We start from the raw sequence: 25511 nt of genomic DNA, 5'->3' as shown, positions 1-25511 counted from the left end.
TAACAACAATAGAAACAGCAGAAATAGCCAAAAACATCACCAATAATAAGAATCATTATTTATTGAGCACTGCTAGGAACTGCTCCAAATGTTTTGAATGTACAAACTCATTTGATTCAAAAACCTTGTGAGGTAGGTACTATCATTATCCTTATATAGAAGAGGTCACAAGTTTTGAAACTTTTCATAAGTTTTCCAAGTTCACATAAACTAGTAAGTGTTGGAGCTCAAATTTGAACTCATTTATTCTGACTTCAAGGGATCAATTATTGCTATAAGCTGCCTTTCTGTATGCCAAGTCACTTAAAATACACCAAGTTTAAAATTAAACTCCTATCCTAAATCCTGAGAACTTTTCTTTACTTTCCCCACTTCCTTATAGAACTACCATTTCCCCACCTCCTTATATCTCCAACTCTAAGCACAAATAATCGAAAATGAGTTTTCATAGTTCTGATTCACCAATGTTTGAGAATGTCTATCCAAAAACCCCACAATTTTTAAAGCAGAATTTGGTTACTTTAATATAATGACATGTACACAGGTCTTTGAACATGAATTAATCGATCATAAATATTACAGATTAATTTCAATGCTTTCTTGCTAATAATCTTCTGTTTTAAATACTTTGCCAGGGCATGTGTCATTTGGCAAAAGTTCTCCTTTGTTGATGCTGTCTTTTAGTGCTTCGTAGAACTTCACAAGTAATGTAAATTTTTGGTAACTTGTACAAAGAAAAATGTCTTCCTTGAGATAAAAGTTATATGAATGGCAAGTGCTTCAAAGTAAAATCTCTATGAGGTTAACCAGAGAGCTAGTTAAATGCAGACATGGGGGAAATGTTTTAGATAAGAAACTTAAAATAATTAGTATGAGAAATAATATTTTAGTCATCCAGAAATAATATTTTAGCCATCCAGATATCTGTCTCTATTTCACCGTGTTTGTAAATACATAGGTCTTTGGCATTGGCAACTCAACTCTCTCTGTAGTTAGAGATTTTTTCACTTTTTCACAGGTAGTTTGATGTCATATAGATGTGAAACTGGCTTTATATTTTAATAATATTTTGGGAACAAAGATTAAACAAGGAAGCTGGTATGTTGAGTGAAGTTTGACTGAAGTATGTCCTTGAATCCATTTGTGTTAGTCAACCAAAGGGGTGCTGATGAAAAATACCAGAAATTGGTTGGTTTTTATAAAGGGTATTTATTTGGGGTAGGAGCCTTCAGATACCAGGTCATAAAGCGTAAGTTACTTCCCTCACCAAAGTCTATTTTCACTTGTTGGAGAAAGATGGCTGCTGATGGCTGTGAAGGTTCAGGCTTCCTGGATTCCTCCCTTCCATGCTCTTGCTTTTCCTTGGGTTCAATGTTTCTTTCTTTCTGGGGCTGGCTTCTCTTTCCTCTTTGAGCTTACTTCCCCAAACTCCAGTTTAAGTCTTCAGCATCAAACTCTTAACAGCAGAAAAACCTCAACTCTTTTCTTTGCCATGCCTTTTATCCTCTAATCATAACTCAGTCATGCCCAGATCAGATTACAGGTACAGATCAGATTACAAACATAATCCAATATCTATTTTTGGAATTCATCAATAACACCAAACGGCTACACCATCTGAACTCCAGAAACTGTCATTATCTACTATAAGTAGTTTCAAAATTTCCTCAAGTTCTGGTAATCATCTGATTCTCTTGTAAAGGGAATTTAGGTAAGTGGTGGCCAATAACTAAAAATCAAGGTATTCTTGCTAAGGATCACATTCTGACTCTGTACAATAACTGACCTCTTTCTTGCTTTTTTTCCTATGGTCAGGTAGATCTCTGCTTTCTTCTACAATGCCTATAACTAGGTCCCTCTGTTTCCTTTGATTGCTCCTCTGTCAAATATTCTGATTTCTTTGCAATTCAGTTCTTACTTTTTCGTTATTATTGTATATATCTACAGACTACAATCCGGACCCAAAATTTTATTCTCAGTGACTTGACTCCTGATAAGTGCTATCTGATTTACCTGAAAATGCCTGCTTATCTGCAAAGACCTCAGGACTGTCCCATATGGCTATGCAAGCTGTGTACTGCACAATTCCAGAGGACACCATTGTGAAGGATATGATGGGAATCATGCCCCCTGGAGTTGTGCAATGAGGCAGCCCTAACTAGATCTTTACCTATTATGTGCTGAAAAACTACCCTCTCTTTTTGACTTTTGTAAGACTTTATTCCACCTATGTCAGGGCAATTTGCCAAGTTTTTATTACTAGACCTCCCTGACTTCAATTTTATGCCTTCTTGGACCACAAATCAATGGCTGTTGTTTACATCCTACTGGAAATTCTAAAAAGTTCAATTTTTAAAATACAATTGTATAGAAAAAGTAAAGTTGTGAATGACAAAATCTCAAATCTCTCGGATATATGGAATTGTTGTCACTGTTCTGGTTTTCACTTTGTTACTTTGTGAGCATAGCTACACATATGCAACCTTTGTAGCTCATGATATTTATTTTTCTCATTTCATTAATTCCAATTATAGGGTTATTTTGCATTTATACTATAAGATATGTGAAATAAATCCAGAATAATTCTGCCTTTGACAATTCATACATGTATACTGTATTTGAGAAAAATGTCTAAGAACATCTGAGAATAGATCCTGAAAAGAAACTGGATTATTTCTATAATTGCACATAACAAAGTTGTTAAATAAAAGGGGGGAACCACAATGGAATATTTATATTCTGCTTGGACACTGAAAACTTTGTTCATATGTCTACATGGTTTATATAGTCATTTAAAATTTTATTTTAAAAGAAAAATGAAAGGAAATGTTCACAGCAGTTTCCATGAGAAAGCACATTGTGTATTCATTATGTAGCTGTAAGTCAAATACTGTGCTTTTGCAATTTAACTGTTTTGGGAGAAATCCAGATGTTTCCTAAAAGTAGAGACTCTAACCATTTGTTTAGTTGCACCAAGTGAAGATTCCAAAGCAAAGAGATTGGTTGAAAAGAACAAATCAGTAGGTTTGGTGAGCAATCACCCTGGGGTCCTCTGAATGCTAGGAAGTTCACAGCAGTGAATCGTGGATTCATTTCAGTGTCTTTTCATTTCATTACCATCCATAATGAACTCCAAAATACACTTAAGGGACTCTACCCCAAAGGTTTTTTTCCTCTCAACTAGCTTGAAAATTCATTTCATTTTTGTTTTTATAAAATTTAGAGATGAAAGACAGGGAAGGAGGCGAAATATCTTCATTGAAATAAAGAGAGTGACACAAGTGACACCATTTCCTCACCTCATGTAAATTGCCTCATTGATGGAACATTGCTGATCAATTTTGGCTAAGTGCTCAGATACATAAAAATCACTTTGCTCTGAGGCATATATCTGGAACATGTAATTCTCCAGCCTGCTTAATATAAATGACAACCAATACCATCATACATTTTTTTAAAGTTTATTAAGTGGGAAGGAAATCACAAATATTTAAGATCCTTGCTGCTTCAATGACTAGGCTGGATATTTTTTTCTCTTCAGCATCCTTCCATAATTCCTCAACGGAAGCTTTATTGTATTATCAAATTCTAGCTAGCTTGCTTAATTAGATTTTATGATTTTTGGAGCAATAGCAAACTGAGACAAATTTGGTCATATGGAAATCGATGACAAGACATTTTTCCACTTATTCTTTGGTTGCAAAATAAGGTAAAGTTGTTTTCCAGTGTCAAGAAACTTCATGCAAAGTAAATCCTTTTTGTTTTAGTCAGTGAAATAACCAAAAAAAGGGAGTGTTCAGTGTCCAAAGCTAGAGTTCTCCATATTTTATCAGGTGGCATTCAAAGAGAAGCACTCCTGCTAGTTTAATAAACTTTAAACCATTAGAGTTCAGAAACTTTCCTTGAAAGTAAATTGGCCTGGGGCTCAAGGCAAGTCTAGAAGACTAGTTTAGGCTTAATTCTTGAATTGCTTGGCTTTTTCTGTTTGTTTGTTTGGTTTGGTTTTATTTTTCATTTTTTTTCTTTATTTTCTTTTAAATGTTACATTCAAAAAATATAAGGTCCCCATATAACCCCCACCCCACCCACGCCACCCCTCCCACATCAACAAACTCTTCCATCATTGTGGCACATCCACTACACCCAGCGAATACATTCTGGAGAACTGCTGCAGCACATGGACAGTGGTCCAAATTGTAGTCCACACTCTCCCCCAGTCCACCCAGTGGGCCACGACAGGACACACAAATCCAGCATGCGTCCCTGCAGCACCACTTAGGACAACTCCAAATCCAGAAAATACCCCCACACCATATCTCTTCTTCCCTCTCCTGACCATCAGCAGCCACCGTGGCCACCCTCTCCACATCACTACTGCAATTTCTTCCCTTACTAATCACAGTATTTCCCCAGCAGAACACCAGTAAGTGCACTCTAATCCATACACTATTTCTCCATCTTGTGGACCTGGGATGGCTATGTCCAGTCCCCCTTTACATCAAGAGGGGGTTTAGATTCCACATGGATGGTGGATGAAATTCTCCTGTTTGCAGCTGTAGGCACTCTTGGCTCCCTGGTGTGGTAGTTGACCCTCTTCAACTCACTGTCAGCTGGCCAAGGTAAATCCAAGAAACCAGAGGGTGGGAGCTGCAACTCTGCTGAGTAGAATTGCTTGTTTAAACCAGAGATTACAAATGTAAATGATTTTAAGAACTAAGCAGCTAATAAATTTGTAAACAGATTGAATGTGGGATTTTAAGTAATGGTAAGGCCTGTGGTGAACTGGAGAGTGTTTCCCTCTTTTAAATAAATTCAAGTGAGCTTGTAACACTATTTAATGGATTTTTCAACATCATGACTATTCTCACATGGCAACTTATTAGATTATAGTGACAAAAAATTAAGTTAATTGGCTATAAAAACATATTAAAGGCTCTGAGAAATACTTTATTTTCAAGAAACTTCTTTAATGAAGAGTTTCCAAATTTGATAAAAGTGTCTTCTTTTCCAAATACCACTACCCCTCCTTCATATCTGTGTGTCAGAACATGGATACAATGAAACACACAGCACCTATTTACTTCTTGTGGGATGTTAGTGATCTGTGGGAATGTGGTAAATGTTTTTCTCAGGAAACTTATTTAAAATTTCAGGCAGTCAATAACTTTACAATGGGTATCTCTCTTAGATGTTATATAATAGGCTTTTGATTTCTAACTACTCACATTATGAAAAACAAAACATTCAGTATGTAAGTCAAAGCCAACTCAAAACAGAGACTTTTACATTTAAATTAGTCTCAATATAAAATGTCACTTTTTGGCCTTGTAATATTTCTCATTAACGAATGTAATCTAGCCCATTGGTTAAGGAATCGGCTAAGCTGCTATTATAAAATGTGTCTAAAACATAGTGGATAAGGGTGGGGAGTTTTCTTTGTGGAGTAATGAAAATGCTTTAATATTGATTGTGTGTGATGAATGCACAGCTCTGCAATTATATCAAAAGCCATTGAATGCATCCTTTGGATAGGTTGTATGATATATGAATATATCTAAAAAAATTGCTTTAAAAGAAAAAAAACTTAGTAGTTCTAACAGAAGATAAGTAAGTTTCTCTTTTACAAAATAGACTGGAGCTGGCAGGTTAACATGCTCCACACAATCATTCAGGATCATCGGTTGAAAATTCCTTCCAACTTGCTTCCACTATCTCCTAGATGTTTATCTAATCGGTGATTTGAAAGATGAGATGTTACCCAATCTGGGTTCCTGAAAGGGGAAATGATGAGGTCCAGGGGAGGTACTTTTATCCTTAATGGTACAGGTGCTGTACATAGTATATATTCTGTCCACACCACGTTGTGTAGAATATAGTAACATAGTCAGGTCTAAATGCACTGAAGCTGGGAAATATAGGTTCTAGCTGTGTACCCCTGTGCTGAGTTAAAATGGAGAAGGAAAGAAGGGACACTAAGGGACAATTAGCACTCTCTGTCAAAACTAGTAAACATATTTGGCCATGGTACAACACAATAAAATGTAGGAGAAAAAATTTGTAGGTAAGTAATCCTAGTGAAAGTTTAGTGGATGCCCACAGAAATTAAAAATCATATGGTCATTTGATGATCACAATGATAGAGATACAGACAAATAGACTTACTAAATTGTCAAGACACCATGATTTATCTTTCTTTTTTTGTGTTCATAGCCACTTAACCTGAAAGATTTTCTAGTGAATATATTTATTTAACACTAATATTTTAGGAATGTTCTTAGTGCCAGGCACTGTACTAGATATTAGATATGTCATGATGAGTTAAACATGCCTAACTTCAATGGAGAAGATCACATTATAATGAGGATATGTGGCAATGGATAAGCATAGATTGTTAGAGATGAGGATATTTTTCTTGTTTTTAAAAGTAAGCACTGAAATTTTTTAGTCTGTGTGTGTAGTTCACACTATTGGTGTGAAATCCTAATTAAGATTTCATGTTTCCCATTGTCCTTAAAACAAGAATTCCTTCGGCTGTAAGAACAAACACACTACAAACACATGTGATAACATGGATGAATCTTGAGAACCTTACGTTGAGTGAAGCAACCCAGACATTGAAGGACAAATACTACATGACCTCAATGATATGAAATAACCAAGCTGCCCTAGATAGCAAGAGACTGAACGATAGGCTTACAAGAAATCGGAGGGTGGAGGAAGGATGTGAGCCGATGTCTGCAGGGGTGAAATTTAAGACGAGATGGTGGTAAGTATGAACACAAAGAAGAGATAAAAGGGGGGCAAGGGGTTGCCTCTGGTTGGGGCTTTGCGGGTTTGAGGGTGGCTGGGGAGGGGCGGATGGGTAACATTGCCCAAAAGTGGGGGGAGGGAGGGGTAGCATACTAACACAGGAGAGGGTCAGGTGTTGGTGGAGAGTAAAATGCCGAGAAAATCATATCACAATATAATAAAGAGGGTTACCTGTTTAGAACGCTCGGAGGGGAGGGTCTGATGCAGGACGGGCCCCTGGGGAATGTCTAAATGCTCATTCTGCCAGAGTGGGTGACACCATGGGGTAGAAACCCAAGTAGTGAGAGTGGGGGTGGACCCACATCCTGGGGAGGACTAATGCCATCAAATAGAGGGAACTGTATCCCTCGAGAGAAAGGGTGGCTCCCAGGGCATTGGGGCATTTGAGCAAGTTAGGCCCTGAACACTATTCCATCTATCTCTGGAAGTGGCTCCTTGGGAAACGGAGGTTGGCTGTCACTGTGGGCACCAAGATGGAAGGGAAAATGGACGTTAAATGTGTGGAACCAAGGTAAATGGGGGGTAAGAGAGGAGTTTCGTGAGAGTACACAAGGATGGATATAAAACATGTAATATTACACCATAACATATAGGAGATGACAGACTGATAATGTAAACCATAATGTAAAACATAGGATAACTAAGAATGTAAAAAACTGTGTATCCTAAAGTATGCACCACAATGTAAGCACAGATGTCACCTTGTTAGAAAGCTATTGTCTTAGACGCTGTACATCACGTTAAGTAAATATGATGTGAATAGGGTGTAAGGGTATCGCTGTGGAAGGGAAAAGGTTTTGTGGTGGATGTATGGGAGTGCTGTATATTATATATATGCATTGCTGTGGTCTAGGGCTCCTGTGAAGAGAAGCTCAATAATTAGGGGAAAAAAAAAAGAAAAAGATAGGATGTAGAATTTTTTCCAAGTCAACACGTATTCTTTATCTAACCTTTAAACCCATCGCTATATGCCATTCCCTAGCAAGGGACCCTGACATTATATTGGGCTTCAAATTTCAGGGAGTTCTGGATCACAGAGTGTTTCAACAATGGCAATGGAGGGATACTGGTATAGGATACCATTGACAGGTGATATATGGCTGACAGGGAGCTGTACAGAACATATGTCCAGGGTGCATGGTAATGTTTGGATATACTCATAGTGGCAACAATTAAAAACCACAGCAGGGGGGGTACTGGGTTCCTGGCCAGTTGTGCTCTGTCGTGGTCCCTAGGGGAGCAGCAACAGTTCCCAGGTGCAGCGGCGGGGACCGGGAGGGAGTAAGGGTTCAACAGTGAGCCCCTGATGCTAATGACTATGCTTGTGAGCTGATAAGCCTAAAATAAGAACAAGGCCTAGAGCAGTATTGTGCCTGGGAATTTCCTCCTGTCAGCCTTCATGTTACTCAAATGTGGCCAGTCTCGAAGCCAAACTCAGCATGTAAATGCAATGCCTTCCCCGCAGCGTGGGACATGACACCCGGGGATGAGCCTCCCTGGCACCGAGGGACCACTATCAACTACCAACTGATGATGCAACTGGAAAATGACCTTATACGGAAGGTTCAATGCGGATCAGCAGAATATCCCTGTCTACATAAAATAACATGACTTTAAAATGCTATTTGACCTAATGTAAGGGGGAAATGAAAAGGAGAAATGAGTTTACATGGCTACGAGTCTCTAAAAAAGAGTCTGGAGGCTGGCAGAAGGATTGCCCTTATGCACAACTGAGCAGAGTCTGAGAGACAGATAAAGCAGATACAACCCCCAGATATTTGTTCCTTTGAGGGCTAAAGAGACCCATGGGAGTTATGGTCATGGCCAATGGGGTTAACTACCAGGTCAGATGGCCCCTCTTTGGAAATGGTGTTTATGTGTGATGAATCTGGACTCAGATGGGATCTCTCTTCATAAGACTTTCATGCTAATGTGCTGGAGGTGCAGTTAGTGTTGGGGTTTAAGATATATTTAGGGGATTTGAATCTCTGGACTGACAATGTGATAGCCAGGTCCTGAGCCTCAACAGACTCCAGCACCTACAATCTGATTTATTGGACTTACCACACTCAGCTAAGATGGAGTTGAAGAAGGACAACCACCACACCATGGAGCCTAGAGTGATTACAACTGAAAGTGGGAGGATTGCATCCAGCATCCATGTGGAATCTGAGCCTCCTCCTGACATAGAGGTGCAATGGACACAACCAATCCAATGTCCACATAGAAGAGGTGACATTGGATTGGGAAAAGTGGACAGGGTGGCTGATGGGTATGGGGAAATACAGGAAGAGATGAGAGGTGGAGGCATCTTTGGGACATGGAGCTGCCCTGGATGGTGCTTCATGGGCAATCACCGGACATTGTAAATCCTCACAGGGCCCACTGGATGGAATGCGGGAGAGTATGGGCCATGATGTGGACCATTGACCATGAGGTGCAGAGGTGCCCAAAGATGTACTTACCAAATGCAATTGATGTGTCATGATGATGGGAACGAGTGTTGCTGGGGGGGGGGGGGGGGGAGAGGTGGGGTGGGGGGTTGGGGTTGAATGGGACCTCATATATATACTTTTAATGTAATATTATTACAAAGTCAGTAAAAAAAAAAAAAGCAGGAGTTCTTAACAACGGCTCCATGAGCTTGAAATGAAATTCAAAAATAATACATTATTTTTCAGGGGACATATTGGTGGAAATGTGATATATTTATTAAATAATACACAGTATAGTATGGACTTGGTAAGAGGTCTGTGGTTTTCACCTGAATGGCAAAGGGGTCTGTGGAAGAAAAAATATTTAAGAACCCCTGCCTTAAAAAAAATAATTGATTTTTAGCAATAATGATCCTATTTTGTTTAAAGTCTCCATAGCAACGAAAAATCTCAAGAGCCTGTGTGCTTGAAATATGAACCAGGCCTAGAGTTGAGGGGAGCCTAAGATTTACCTCCTGAGAGCCTCCATGCTGCTCAAATATGGCCACTGTCTAAGTCAAACTCAGCATGTAGATGCATTGCTTTCCCCCCAGTGTGGGACATGACTCCCAGGGATGAGACTCCTTGGTGCTGAGGGATTACTAGCAAACATCAGGTGATGATGTAACTAGAAAAATACCTTGAATAAAGGGATCAACTCAGACTGGCAGAATATCTCAGTTTTCATTTAAAACAGGTGTTAAAAATTACTCTTTGACTTTGGATAAAAAGGGCAAATGGAAAGGACAAGTGAGTTTATGTGGCTTTGAGTCTCCAAAAAAGAGTCAGGAGGTCATTAGAGGGGTAATGCTTATGCACGTTTCAGCAGGGTACCAGAGACAGGCAAGGTAGATGGAAACCCAGGTGCTGGTTCTCCTGAGGGCTGCAGATACCCACACATTCTATGGTGATGGCAGGTGGCTCTGGAGTTCAGGGCCATGTCAGTTAAGCCTACTTTGGAGTTTGTGTTCCTGAGTGTGACAGAGTTGGACTCAGATACGACCTTTCTACATATGTCTCTTCTATAACTTTTACTGGACTTGTGGTTGGCACTTGGGTTGGTGTATATTCAGGAGACCTAAATCTCCAGACTGTCCATGTGACGGCCAGGCCCTGGGCCTCAGCAGACTTGTGATTTCTACTGCCTGGTTTGTTGGACTTACCCTGGCCAACTGACAGGGAGTTGAAGACAGTCAACCACCACACCAGGGAGCCAAGAGTGCCTAAAGCTGCAAGCAGGAGAATTGCATCCATCATCCATGTGGAATCTAAACCCCCTGTTGAGGTAGAGGGTGACTGGACATAGCCATCCCAGGTCCACAAGATGGAGGAATAGTGTATGGATTAGAGTAGACTTACTGGTGTTCTGCTGGGGAAATACTGTGATTAGTAAGGGAAGAAATTGCAGTAGTGATGTGGAGAGGGTGGTCAAGGTGGCTGCTGATGGTAGGGAGACAGAAGAAAAGATATGGTGTGGGGGCATTTTGTGGATTTGGAGTTGTCTTGGGCAGTGCTGTAGGGAATGATGCTCAACATTGTGCATCCTGCCACGGCCCACTGGGTGGACTGGGGGAGAGTTTGGACTACAATGTGGACCACCGTCCCCCTGGTGAAGCAGTGCTCCAGAATGTATTCGTCAGTTGGAGTGGATGTGCAGCATTGATGGAAGAGGTTGTTGATGTGGGAGGGTTGGTGGGTGGGATGGGGGGTATTTGGGACCTCATATTTTTTGAATGTAACATTTAAAAGAAAGTAAAGAAGAAAAATCAATCAATCAATCAATCAACCAACCAACCAACCAACCAACAAACCAACCAACCAACAAATAAATAAATATAAAATAAAATAGAATACTTTGGTCGTAAACCTGGCTTTACAATTTACAAGCTATGGTAAAAGAATAATGACAGAATAAATGCTTTGTTAGTAGAAGAAGCTTCTAAATAAGGTGATATTTTCACATTTCTATGTGCCATTTTTCACATTACTATGAACATATAATGCAATATAATACAGGATTGACTAGGAGACAGGAAAGGTAATTCTAGGCTTTTGCCATTGCCTCAGTTTTATAGTTTATGAAGTGGACATAATGAGATGTGTTCCACCTATTTTATACACTTTTAGGTCCAAATAAATTAATATATGTAATAATGCTTTATAACCCATAAAGTAATGGGCATTTATTAGGTACTATTGTTTTACCAAAAATTTTGTTTGATATGACATTTGTTATACCTATCCTACAGATTATTTTGGTTTAATTCCTAAATATATCTTGATTCCCTTCTGAGTGTATATGTAGGGGATTGAGGACAGTGACAAGAAATGACTTTGACAGGTAAGAAGAAATCAGGTAGGTCATGGCAAGCGGTGTTAATATTATTCCTAGTACAATGGTAAGCCTTTCAAAGGTTTGAAACAGGGGAGTCATGTGATGTGATTTGTCCTTTGGAAAGATATACCCTAGTTGCTATGTCGAGAATAAACATTAGGAGGCCAACTTCAAAGCAAGAAATAGACCATTGGGAGATCTTAAACAAACAATAGTGTTGGCATAGGCTACGGTGGTAATTATGGGGATTGGAAAGACAGGACAAATTTAGGGAAATGCTGGTGGGTAGGCCTGATGGGATTAGTAGTAATGAATCTGTAAGCAAAATACTACTATAGTAGCACAGATTATTGAGTTGACCCTGGAAAAGGTCTTTTTTGTTTAATATGGGCTGTGTACTGTTTTATCAGACAACTTCATGTTTCTCAATGTCATATAGCCCATGATTTAGTAGAATATGATGGACATTTTGCTGCATAGAAAATTCTTTGAGTAAATGAAAATATGGGAATTGTTTCTGACAAGTCCTCATTATCCAGAATTGTCAGTGAGCTTGATTAATGAGTTTAGGGTGTATATTTTATTATAAAAAATATAAAGTAAAATTAAAACAAATATTTGCCCAAAGAATTATTACAATGTTATAGAGACCTCCATTAGGGGATATGGGTAAGGGAGGCCTTACGGATGGAATCTTTGCTTTTAATTTAGACTAATTATTAGATGGAAATATTTAAGACTTGGAAAGTAACAAAATTGGGAGAAAGAATCAAAATTTCTGTTTTGAATACACTGAGTTCGCCTGTTGGACACTATAAACAGCAGATGATTTAAGCGAACCATTAAGAATGTCAGACAAATTCAGGGATAAGATCTTTAAAGGAGAGAAAAATATGGGAAATGTCATTCTGGATATTAATCATTGAGAAGCCTATCCTAGTATGAAGTTGGATATATGTGTCTGAAGCTAAGGATAGAGAAGATGGTTAGAGATATAGATTTTGGAATATTCAGCATATCCACGGCAATTTAAATTCTGGGAGTGGACAAGATCATCCACCAGCTGAAATGTAATGAAGAGAGAAGAGGAATCAATACCAAACCCTGAGGAACAACAGAAGGTGAACATAGAAAGACAATCCCTGCTGAAAATCTTAGCAGGAGAATCAAAGGAAGATAGTATTTCTAGAAGCAAGTCTTTGTTAACAATAGCAAATGCTTTTGAGAGGACAAGTATGATAATGACAAGTACATATCCATTGAATTTAATATAAGGAGCTCCTGGATATCCTTAGTGAGAAAGGCCTTGGAGGATTACTGGGGATAGAAAGCAGATTATGATAAGATGAGTAATGAGTGAAGATTTGAAGTGGAGATAGCAATTGTACTTACCTCTTACAAAAATTTTTACTATGACCTGGAGGAGAGAAAGATATAGTAACTGGAGAGGCCTAGGCAGTTCTCTTCTTAAGATGTGAGAAACTGAGCTTAATTGAATGCCAGAGGAAAGGACCTAGTATATAAAGACAGGTTGAAGATAAAAGAAGGAAAAGGTCAATCCATGTACTAAGTTTTCTGAAGAATTTAAAAATGATTGATGGAATGGAAAACATAAATAAATGAAAATATTAACCTTAGACAGAAGAGGTATCTATTTCATTGTAACAATAAGGTAGGGGGAAAAGATGGGTATAAATGCAAGAAAATTTTCAGAAATAGTGATGGGAAAATAACAATCTTCATCCTACACCTATTGGCTTCTATTTTCTGTGAAGTAAGAGGCAAGTTAACCTGCTGAGAGTGAATGTTGAGGTCATAGGTCAGTAATGAAAGAACAAGAAATATATATATATGTATAAATATATATATGCGTGTGTGATATGTGTATGCATAAATTTATATAGAGAATGAAATATATATTTTATATATTACACACACACACACACATATATATATATACACACACATATACATATACAGAGAGAGAGACAGACATAGAGAGACACAGAGAGAGAACAAGAGATAAAAAAGGGTCTTGGAAAGTCTGCCTCTGGCCTGACTCTTTCCACTTGGCTATCCTTTGAATTGCCTTCTTAACCTCATGATTGGAGATCAATACCTCCCAAACTCCAATAATAGTTACATTTTATTCTTAATATTAGGCAACATTATCAGTTTTTTTTCTTTCTCAATGACTTCGTTGTAAGAGGTTGGGTCAGGAGCTGCTAGCCAGATACCCTTTTTTTATGGTATGTCAGTGTTTAATACCATAGCTAAATAAAAATATTTACATAAATTGGTTTGTGTGCTTGTGTATAAAAATGACATAATGTTTATCTCCATGTTTCTATCCTGTTCTGTAATGGATTTGCAGTAGAAAATGTTAAAAGGACTACACAATATAATTGTTAATGTTTCAAATATGGCAATGTTTAATCTATATATGAACTCCTGTGTTCATTGAGTCATAGACATTTACCTTAAACTACTTTTTAAAATGTTTAAATGTTTATTAGTTTTAAAGGTACTTAGGTTACATAAATGTTAGATAAAAAATATAGAGGATTCCCATATGCCCCATGCCCTACCACTCCCACAATTTACAACATTAGCAACATACTTCATTAGTGTGGTACATTTGTCACAATTTATGAACACAATGAAGCATTGCCACCAAGCGTAGATTATAGTTTACATTATAGTTTACACTCTCTTCCACACAATTTTGTAAGTTATGACAAGATATATAATGCCCTGTTTCTGTCATTGCAGTGTCATTCAGGACTATTCCAATGTCCTGAAAATTCCCCCATATTACACTTATTTTTCCCTCTTCCTCGACTGAGAACCTCCAGTGACCACTGCCTCCATATCAATGATAAAAGTGTCCCCTCCCCTTTCCTATCTAATTTGGCAGCCACCAAATGCTTTTGAGTCTCCCTTTACTTCAGTCATAAATTGCAATTCTTTTCCCTCTTCTTCATGCTTGTAGACAATTTTGGCATTCCATTTCCCTATCCCTGGTTCCCAACTCATGTTTTATGTTCTTTTTCTATTCTCATTTCTTTTCTTCTTGTTTTTTTTTGTTCTTGTATTTTAATAAATTTTACCAAACTAAATCCTACATACATGAACATACATAAACAATAAGTATAGTAAAATGTTTGAATTTATAAAACAAGTATGCAAATCACCATAGAAGAGTCCCATACATCTCCCCACCAACAACTTGCACAGTTGTGAAATATTTGTTACAAATAATGAAAGAGCACTATCAAAATATTATTACTAATTATAGACCATATCTTACATTTGGTGTGTTTTCCCTCCAACCCAAACAATTATTCACACACTATATTAGTATTATATATCTGTTATTGTTCAGAAGAAAATATTCTCATATTTGTCCTGTTAACCACAGTCCATTCTCCACCACTGGATTCCCTATGTTATACAGTCCAATGCTTTGTATACTCCATTCAAAGTGTACATCCAGTGGCTCTCAATTTCATCAGAGTTGTGCTGTTATCACCTCAGTCAAATGTATAATTTTTCATTACTACAGAAGGAAAAATACCATACACACTTATCATCTCTAATTGTTGTCCCTTAGTATTGAAATAATTTCTTCTTACAATTGCTATAAAATATTATGTTACTGTTAACTATCACCCATGAATGACACTAGTTGTAATTTTCCCTTGTATCACCATATACTTAACACTTTTTATTGGAAGGACATTCTTATACTATTAACCACCATCTTCATCCACCACCAAAATTACTGTTTTACATACTTTAGATTATCTCTAGATTCCTTTCGATTGACATTTAAGTCCACAGACTACCCCTTTCAGCCAAAATCAAATTTATAAATCAGCTGTTAATTATACTCACTATAATGTGTTACTCTCAATGCTATTCATTTCCACACTTTTACAATAAACCTTATTAAAAATTCTACACGCATTAGGCATCACCTTCTATTGTCAATGCACATTCTATTTCCTAGTAACCTATACTCTAGTTTACTTTCATGAGTTTATTCATCATATTTAGTTCATATTAGTAACATCATACAATACTTGTCCTTTTGTGTCTGACTTATTTCACTCAACATAATATCTTCTAGGTTCATCCATGTTGACATATGCATTCTTATTTTATTTCTTCCTACAGCTGAATAGTACTCAATTGTGTGTATATACCATATATTGTTTATTCATTCATCACTTGATGGACACTTGGAATGTTTCCATATTTTAGCAATTGTGAATAATGCTGCTATGTTATCGTACTTTAACTAATCTTTTCTTCCATAAGGTTAGTCCTTTTGAACATGTTTCCTAACTTCCTTAGGGTGGTTTTTCTAAAATATAAATCTAATCATGTTGTTTCCCCAGTTAAAAACTTTAAGTAGTTTCACAAAGGCTTTAAGTTCAAGTTTAAACTCCCTAAGGAGACGTATAGCACTAGCCTTTGTCTGATTTCTTTCAGATTCCTTGGGCACTCCCCCAATTCTGCCTGATTTTTCGTATACTCCTCTTGCTACTCCCCCTCTTATATCTCATATATTGCCCATGCTATCTATCTGTGTGATCTTGGGAAAATCATCTCACTCTCCCTGCAGCTGTTTCTTCAAATATAATATGATGATTTTAGACTGGAATAGACCTATATCGCTACCCAGCCTGTAAAAAATATGATTGTGAATTTTACTTATCAACTCTTCCATCACTATATATTCAGGTGTCAGGAGACTTTGTATGTGCTAAAAATGTCATGTTAGTACTCCTGGATATATATATATATATATATATATATATATATATATAAGGATATTTTTTATTTTTGAAAATGAAAAAATTTTAATCTTTTTTTAAAAGATACATAGATCACACAAAATTTTACAGTAAAAAATATATAAAATGTTCCCATCTACCCTACTCCCTACCCTCCCCCATTCCTCCCACAGCAACAACTTCTTTCATAATTGTGGCACATTCATTGCATTTGATGAATACATTTTGGAGCACCGCTATACCACATGCATTATAGTTTACATAGTACTTTACACTCTCTTCCAGTCCATTCAGTGGGTTATGGCAGGATATATAATATCTTGCATCTCTCCCTGCAATATCATTCAGGACAACTCCAAGTCTCAAGAACGCCCCAATATCACACCTCTTCCTACCTTTCCCTGCCCTCAGCAACTCCTGTGGCCACTGTTTCCACATCAATGATACAATTTATTCCATTGCTACAGTGAGAATAGTTCTATAGTAAAGGATATTCTTTTTATTTTTTAAATCAAATTGTCAATTTTTAAATGGTACATAAATCACAAAAAATGCTGTGTTAAAAAAATATGAGGTTCTCACGAACCCCACCCCCCAACCTCCACTCCTCCCACATCAACAACCTCTTTCATCATTGTGGCACATTCATTGCTTTTGGTGAATACATTTTGGAACATTGCTGCACCACATGGATTATATTTTACCTTGTAGTTTACATTCTCCTCCAGTACACTCAGTTGGTTATGACAGTATATATAATATCCAGTATCTGTCCCAGCAATATCAGTTAGGACAATTCAAGTCCCGAAAATGTCCCCATATCCCATCTCTTCTTCCCCCTGTCTGCCCTCATACCTAGGTTCTTGGTGGTGGTATAGTCTTAAGATTTTATTATACTTTGATGCTCATAAAGAATTCAAGAGCAATTTAATTCATAAAATTCTTTTGTACCATAATTATTTAAGTGCCCTTATATCAGAAGTAGATCTGATCCCACATGTTTTAAATCTGTCTTGCTCTCTCTCTTTTTTAATTAAGACAACAATACTTAACCCAAAGGTTAGGATTCAATTTAAAGTTCAGAATTCACAAAATTTGAATGGCTTATAAACAAATTAATTCCTGTTATCATTTTCAATACCATCTCCCACTAAACTGTCTTCATTCCTTCTGGTAACATCCAAAGTGATCCTTTTCTTTTAGCTAACCTGAAAATTGTGCAGCTTTTACATATGGAATTGCTAATTAATGCAGAAGGGCTAGGGTTTGTTCCTCTTCCTTTTCAGAATCAACGTTTCCAAATTTCTGCTGCCAACACAACAGAAACTCAGTGACTAGTTGTATTTGTAACACACACAAAGAACAAAAACAAACATGTTAAAGTATTCCGCAAATGGCAGGTGCAAGTACATTTTGAATCTCAGTTTCGTTTCTTTCTATTTATTGTTCTCCTTTTGGGAACTGGCTTCATTTGTGGAGCGTTTTCAAAAGATGTGAGGATTGAAAAAGAGACCCTAAGAAAACTTTTCAGAAACAGAATTGCTTGTTTTTTGTTGAATGCAAGACAAATGGATATCTACAAGAATGCAATGTAATGCAAGGGTTTCTTGAACAGAATTAGTGACTGTTGCATTAGAAGAGAAAGCAGAAAGGAATTGGTTCCTTCCTGTTTCTTCTTGCTCTTCATTACTTCTTGGACATTGTTTCCAGTAGCATGGACTTAGGAAACAGGTACATTAGAATAACATCCTTACTCAGTATTTCCTGACTTTGGGTAAAGTTATTTATCCTCATTAAGCCTCAATTTCCTCACAGTCAAATTGTGATAACAAAATTACTTATCTTGTAAGGTTGTAATAAGGATCAAATGACATAAGAGCTGGACACAAGGTAAATACTCAAATGTTAACAGCTTTTAGTAGTAGTATAAATATAAAATGTTACTGTTCTTGTTTCATGGGGTTACAAAGGAGAAAGTTAATTTCATACCACACAGAAAATATAGTCCAACACTTTTCATGAGATATTTTTCTACTCTTTTTTTAAATGTTCTAACTGGCAATCTGCTGCTTCAGTTCCTCCTTTTCACTTTTCCCTTACGCAGATTCTTAAAGTTTCCATAGTGTATGAGTAATTCAATTCTCTCCAAACATGAATTTGAAGTTCCATTCCACTTTCCCACTCCAGCCTCCTCCTGCTCCCAGCCCCTACGTAAATAAACAGGTCTAGCTAAAGTAAGGAATTCTGCTGCTAAGAACAAAACCATTTTTCTCTAGTGGTACAATTATCATTATTGTCCTCAACAGGCAAAGAAATCTACTGACTGTTAGATAATGCACACTAAAAGGATTTAGCTTTATATTATATATTCTAAGTAATTGCATTGTTTGATGGTGTCTTTAAGGTCTTTAATCACAAACCAGAAGAAGGCTGTTAGTCTGGGAGGTACAGGTACCTGCTGACAGATTATTCTATGTTTACCTCTGCTAAGGTGACATTTTGCCATTAAAATCTCTACACTATGAAGCTTTGCAGAATTTTCTTAGACAAAAAGTATACTTCCCTATATGGGGCTGGTGCAGTTTAGGCAATATGGCATATTAGAAAGAACCAGACATGGGTTCACATCCTGGCTGTGACATTGACTGGTTGTGTGAGTTTCTTAACTTCTGTGAACCTCAGTATGATCATCTATGAAATGGGGGAAAATGAATGTACGTCATTTTAAAAATATTTTAAAAGATACTTAGATTACTGAACTGTCCATATAATGGCCAGGCCATGGGCCTCAGCAGACTTGTGGTTCCTACCCTCTGGTTTCTTGGACTTACCCTGGCCAGCTGACAGGGAAGTGAAGAGGGTCAACCACCACACCAGGGAGCCAAGAGTGCCTACAGCTGCAAGCAGGAGAATTGCATCCATCATCCAAGTGGAATCTAAGCCCCCTCTTGAGGTAGAGGGGGACTGGACATAACCATCCCAGGGTCCACAGGATTGAGGAATAGAGTATGGATTAGAGTGGACTTACTGGTGTTCTGCTGGGGAACTATTATAATTAGTAAGGGAAGAAATTGTAGTAGTGATGTGGAAAGGGTGGCCACGGTGGCTGCTGATGGTCAGGAGAGGGAAGAAGAGTATGGTGTGGGAGCATTTTCAGGATTTGAAGTTGTCCTAGGTGGTGCTGCAGGGATGGATGCTGGACATTGTGTGTCCTGTCATGGCCCACTGGGTGGACTGGGGGAGAGTGTGGACTACAATTTGGACCACTGTCCATGTGCTGGAGAAGTGCTCCAGCATGTATTAGCCAGGTGCAGTGTATGTGCTGCAGTGATGGAAGAGGTTGTTGATATGGGAGGGTTTGGTGGGTAAGTTGGGGGGTATATGGGGATATCATATTTTGTGAATGTAACATTTTAAAGAAAATAAAGAAAAAAAAGGTAAATGCAAAAAAAAAAAACAACACAAAAACCTGTATGGATTTCCCATATGTCCCACTACCTACCCCTTCCACACTTTCCTACCTTAACAATATCCTTCATTAGTGTGTTGAATTTGTTACAATCAATGTAACACTGCCACTAAGTGTAGATTATAGTTTACATTACAGTTTCAACTCTGTCCTGCACAATTTTGTAAGATATGACAAGATATATAATGGCCTGTATCCGTCATTGCAATATCATTCAGGACAATTTCAAAGTCCAAAAATGGCCCCATATTACATATAGATTTCTCTCTCTCTCTACTCAGAAACTCTGGTGGCCACTGCCTCCACATCAATGATAAAAGTTCTTTCATTGCTAGAAAAACATAACTCTGTAGTAGAATAATATTGTCTACTCTAGTCCATAGTCCATCATTCATTCCCCAATCCTGAGGATTCAGGGATGGTGATGCCCACTTTACCTCTAATTTACAGGGGCCTTAGATCCAGTCTTATAATGTTATTTTGAGGATTAAATGCAATACATAATACATAGTCTATAGCACATAATATATATATATATATGTAAGTGTTACTGTAATTGTATATATATATGTATGTGTGTTTTAAATTTTTGGTTAAATGAAATATGCATAACTCAAAATAATATGCCTAAGTATATGTGTGACTAGAACTTATAAGTTGTCAAGAGCTAAATCTAAATGTACATGTTAAGAAATGCTGCCTCTGCTTGTAGTCACTATTATTTATTTATTTATTTATTTATTGTATTTTTTTTTATTAGCCTTGAGATCCCACTGTAGCTCTGTTGTGGAACTACATTTTGGGAGAGATAGCTTTGTCATAAGTCTTCAAGGTATTTTAATTTCTCAGTCCTTTTAATGACATCTAAGATGGCACTATATAATGCTGAATCCTTCTTTTTAATAAGTGATGTATTTCCCTTTATGAGCGTAAGATCAATCCAACAGCCTGAGAAAAAGATGGAAGAGAAAAAAAATGAATCATACCAAAATAATAGTTATTTTCTCATGAAAATGCAGCCCCTGAACATTTTCCCAAGCAGTTGTCAGAGAATGCTTGATAATTAAGTGTTCCCCCATTTCTATTGATGCATCTTCAATACAAAACAACCTATCAGGATGACAAATTAATCTAATGTGAGTTTTAAAATCTAGCTTCAGACAATTATCATGTGAACATACCATTGTATATGGGATTAGCTGTAGTTTGATCAGATTTTTTGTTGAATTGCTACTGCAAGAAAGGAAGTTCTCACTTTCTGAGCCACTGGAGTGACCTCTATTCTGAGAATAAAAGATCTGGTAACATTTGGCATTTAAAACTGTATACATAAAAAGAAACTATGCACAGGAATTACACCTTGCTTTGAGGCAAGGTTCTCATTGCTCTTCATCTTCAGGGCCATTGCTAACTCTCCTTTACCATCATCTGACTTTTGTCCTCTGAGTCCATGAGCTTGCCATCATGAACATCTTTTGTGATTTCATGAAGAATCAAAGGAAAGGTTTGAGGAACCAAGTGAATGCCTCTCCTACTATCTTGGTTTCTTCACTTGACATGAACCACACATACACAACTGCACTTTCACTAGGTAACTGCCGCTCATCATTCAGATCTCAGTTTAGGCATCAATTTCTCAAGGAAACCTTCCATGATATCCCAGAATCTGTAAGATCTCCACATTATTAGCTCTAATTATCCCTTCTATTTCTCCTTCATATTGGTTATCACATTATGTCATATTAAGTTGACTTTTATGAATCCTTATGTAGTAGTTACATAGGTCAAAAACTGTCAAGTATTGGCAGAGTCATATTTTTCAACTTAAAATATTTATTTGTGGGGGTAATTTATTCTTGTCGCCATCACTAAACTATAAATGCCAGGAAGTTAGAGAACCATCTATTTGTTTACCTCCATGTCCCTAGTATCTAACAAAACTTTCTGACATTTAGTAGGTTTTCCATAAAAATATTTGTTGAATATGTGAGTTCCAATTTCAAAGATTATATATAAACTCTTGGAACAAATATTCCAATTTCAAGAATCATATATAAACTTTTTTAATTAGAATTTTTATTGACTTTTAAGAAAGATATATTGATACTGTTGGTAAAGGGGAGGGAATGCTTTATCATGACAAAGAGACTCTTTACAAAATTGCGGTTTCTTTACAGTACATATTCATAGTTGTCCCAGGGTTGCATACCATCCCCACTCTCACAGGCTTCCAAGAAAGAATTGCTGTTTGGTTTACTGTTGTTGATGGATGTCTTGATCCTTCCTGGAGAATTTTGGACCAAAATAAAACAACAACAACAAAAAAGAAAGTAATTACTCTAGATTCTGATTCCTACTTCATTACCAATCTTCTATCCTATAATCCTCTTAGGTGACACTTTCTTTCACTCAAGCCAAACTGGTCTTCTTGCTATTTCCCACATACATTCTGGGCTTTGTTCAGTCTCTATCTATTCTCATGCCCCTGAATTCTACCTATTGATAATCCCACTCATCTTTCATATCACAACTCATATTCTACCCTCTTCCTGAATTCGTTCATGACTAGTCAAGATAAAATTTCTCATTTACACTCTTATAAAACTCAGTAAGTGTCTCATACAAGGTTATTATCATTTCATTAATTCTTAATTTTATAATAATTTGATCATAGGTGGACCCATTCTTCTCTTTATATCTTACCATTCTGATCCCTCACTATTAGTATTTTGGGGAAGTGAGGTATGGAGAAAAGCATGCCTGCTTTGCACTATGTATATCAATAATTTTATTTTTAAAGTATTTTAAAATATTTTTATTTATAAACATACTACAGAAAGTGAATGGGGTTTAAAGTTTGGCAAAAGGAAACATTAATTTAAAAGTTCTGAGAAACTGCAAAAAAGAAAAAAAGAAATTATAGACAGGCACTATGCAACAAGAAGAAAGTATTAAAGTGCCCTACCCTGCAGGCAATAGAGATGCAGACATGTCCCCTCTATCCTTCTTTCACTGAATGTCAAAGCATTGCAAAAATATATAGTAGAGAAGATGGCAGCAGAGTAAGGAGCTCCTGGAGTCAGCTTGTGAAACAGGGCACTTGGTGGTCACCCAGAGTTACCTAAAGCACCCAGGAGACCAGAGGACTATCCTGCAATTTCCTTGACAGTGTGGAAGGAGGACACTACCCATCTGCACAGAGGAATCATGAGTAGAGCACTCCACACCACGGAGGTCGGTGACTGTAGCGTGCAAGTCACCTCAGGAGTTCAATTTACCCCAATAAAAACGGGAGGAAAACACGGTGTGGCACTGACTTCAGCTACTGATTAGTGGATTCAGTGGATTAAAGTATAATCCTAGGAACAACTAAGCTGTGAGCCTGTCCAAGTAAGAGGGAAGCCAGTGGCCACCATTTTGACTCCACCCCAGGCATGAGGGGAAGTGGCGCTGTGCGGTCACCCCTCGGGCTGAAGTGTGGTTTGCTGGCCTGGCAGGGGAGCGGCCGCGGTAGGCCTAATTCCGCTGCCCCCATAATAGGGTGGCTGGTCGGACTCACCACCACCCCTGAAGGAAGCTCGGCATGGGCGCAGAGTGCCCTCGGGTCTCCCCTTCTCGGCAGCCATGCTTCCACGGCCGCCCCTCCTCCCAGATGGCGCCACCCGATGCCTTGTGGGGTGGCACCCTTCTTCTTCCTTCTCCCTGCGCAGGCGCAGGGCAGAAAATTCCAATCTGCCCTTTTCCCCTCCCCCGACAGCAACAACAGCCAGGTGTGGGCGGAAAAATCCAGCCCGCCCTTTTCCCCTCCCCCGACAGCAGCAACAGCCAGGTGTGGGCGGAAAAATCCAGCCCGCCCTTTTCCCCTCCCCCGACAGCAGCAACAGCCAGGCGTGGGCGGAAAAATCCAGTCTGCCCTCCACCCCAGCAACAGCAGCCACCAATCCCTAAACCCTGCCCCTTCCCCCAGCAACAGCGACAGCCAATCCCTAACCACCACCCCTCCCCCGTCCAGTACCGCCCACTGACCTTTCGCCAGCAACCAATCAGAACAGGGCGTGGCTTCGACCAATCAGCCTTCCCCAGCCCCTATAAAACTGTTGCCTCTCCCTCAGTAAAGTGGACTTGCGTGTTTACCTTGTCTCCGCGGTAGTTCTTCTGCCGTGCGCCCTCCAGTCCTGAGAGCCCCCGACAAGGGCCTGGCCTCCCTTGTCCCAAGTTCGTCGCCTGCTTCTCCGGGCGACCCCTTCGTCACCGGCTTCGCCGGGCGACCCCTTCAGCCGAACCGCGCAACCCCTTGTGAGACCGATCCCTCGTCTGCTGCCGGACCGATCCCTCGTCCCAGGTGGGACCGACCCCTCGTCCGCAGCCAGACCCCACCTCTACCGACCGAGCAAGCCGCCACAGCCCTGATTGAAAATCATAGTGCTTGTAAGGACTGGCTTCTTTTCACCCAGGCTGGATTGCAGGTCTAGCCTAAACCTCAGTACCACTTCCAGAAGTGAGGAGGCTGGGGTGACCTGCACCAACTCTCTGGGAAGCTGCAAGACACATTGCAGAGGCTGATGCCCATCCTAATCTAGGGGAGCAAGTCACCTCAGGAGCTATTATGTGGATGGAGTTAGAAGTTCCATTTCTCATAAATGGTGGAGGAAGAGACAGATGTCCACTGGCCTCAGCTACTTATTAGTGGACTTGGCTGTCTAACATATATTCTTAGAGACAACTAGGGTCTGAGCCTGTCCTACCTGGAAAGAGTTTGGTAGCTACCATTTTGACTATGCCTCCTGTCATAAGAGGAAGCCTGGCTGACTGAAATTCAGTGAAGTTAGAGACAGGCTTCTTTCCACCAAGATCAGACTGCAGCCCTAGTCTAGGCTTCATCCCTACCTCCAGCAGCGAGGTAGCTGGAGGAAACTGCACCAGGCTCTTCCAGGGAAGTGCAAGTGCTCTCCGCTGTCAGAGACTGAATAGTCAGACACCTAGGGATGTGTCCTTGTACCCCAAGAGAATAGGAGAGGAGCTGGGTGTCCTCAGCTTCTCCAGACAATGGCAGGAGTTTTCAGCCCACACAGATTTGTTGAGTGCCTTTGAACCCATCTCCACCTCTGTCCCCCCACAGGATAAGAGGGGGCTGGTGTTATTTCAACCTCTCAGACAATAGCTTTGGGCTGCACAAGCCTGACTGTTGGGCACCTGTGACTCCATTTCCATCCCCAATAAGACAATAGATGGACTGTGTTTGCCCAACCTCTCTGGGTAACTGCAGGTGCTTTTGGCCTACACAACCTGGTCTTGTGGCTACTTGTGGACCCACCCTCACTCCCCAATAGGAAAGAAGGGGTCTGGTATTTCCACAGACGTTTTGGGCAAGAGCAGACCTTCAGCACACATGGACTGAGCTATTGGATGTCTATGAATTCACCCCCACCCCAATAGGATAAGAAGGGTCTGGTGTCTCCACAGCCTCTCTGTACAATGGTGGTATTTTCAGCCAACAGGGACTGAACTGTCAGGGGCCTGTGGATCCAACCACACACAACACCATGCTTTAAGAGAATAGAAGGGAGCTTGTGTTTCGTCAGCCTCTCCAGGCAACAGCAGGTATTCTTGGCCTAAAGGGA

The sequence above is a fragment of the Dasypus novemcinctus genome, chromosome X (genome assembly GCF_030445035.2).
Source record: "Dasypus novemcinctus isolate mDasNov1 chromosome X, mDasNov1.1.hap2, whole genome shotgun sequence".
Classification (NCBI taxonomy): Eukaryota; Metazoa; Chordata; class Mammalia; order Cingulata; family Dasypodidae; genus Dasypus; species Dasypus novemcinctus.
This window is presented reverse-complemented; position numbering follows the sequence as displayed.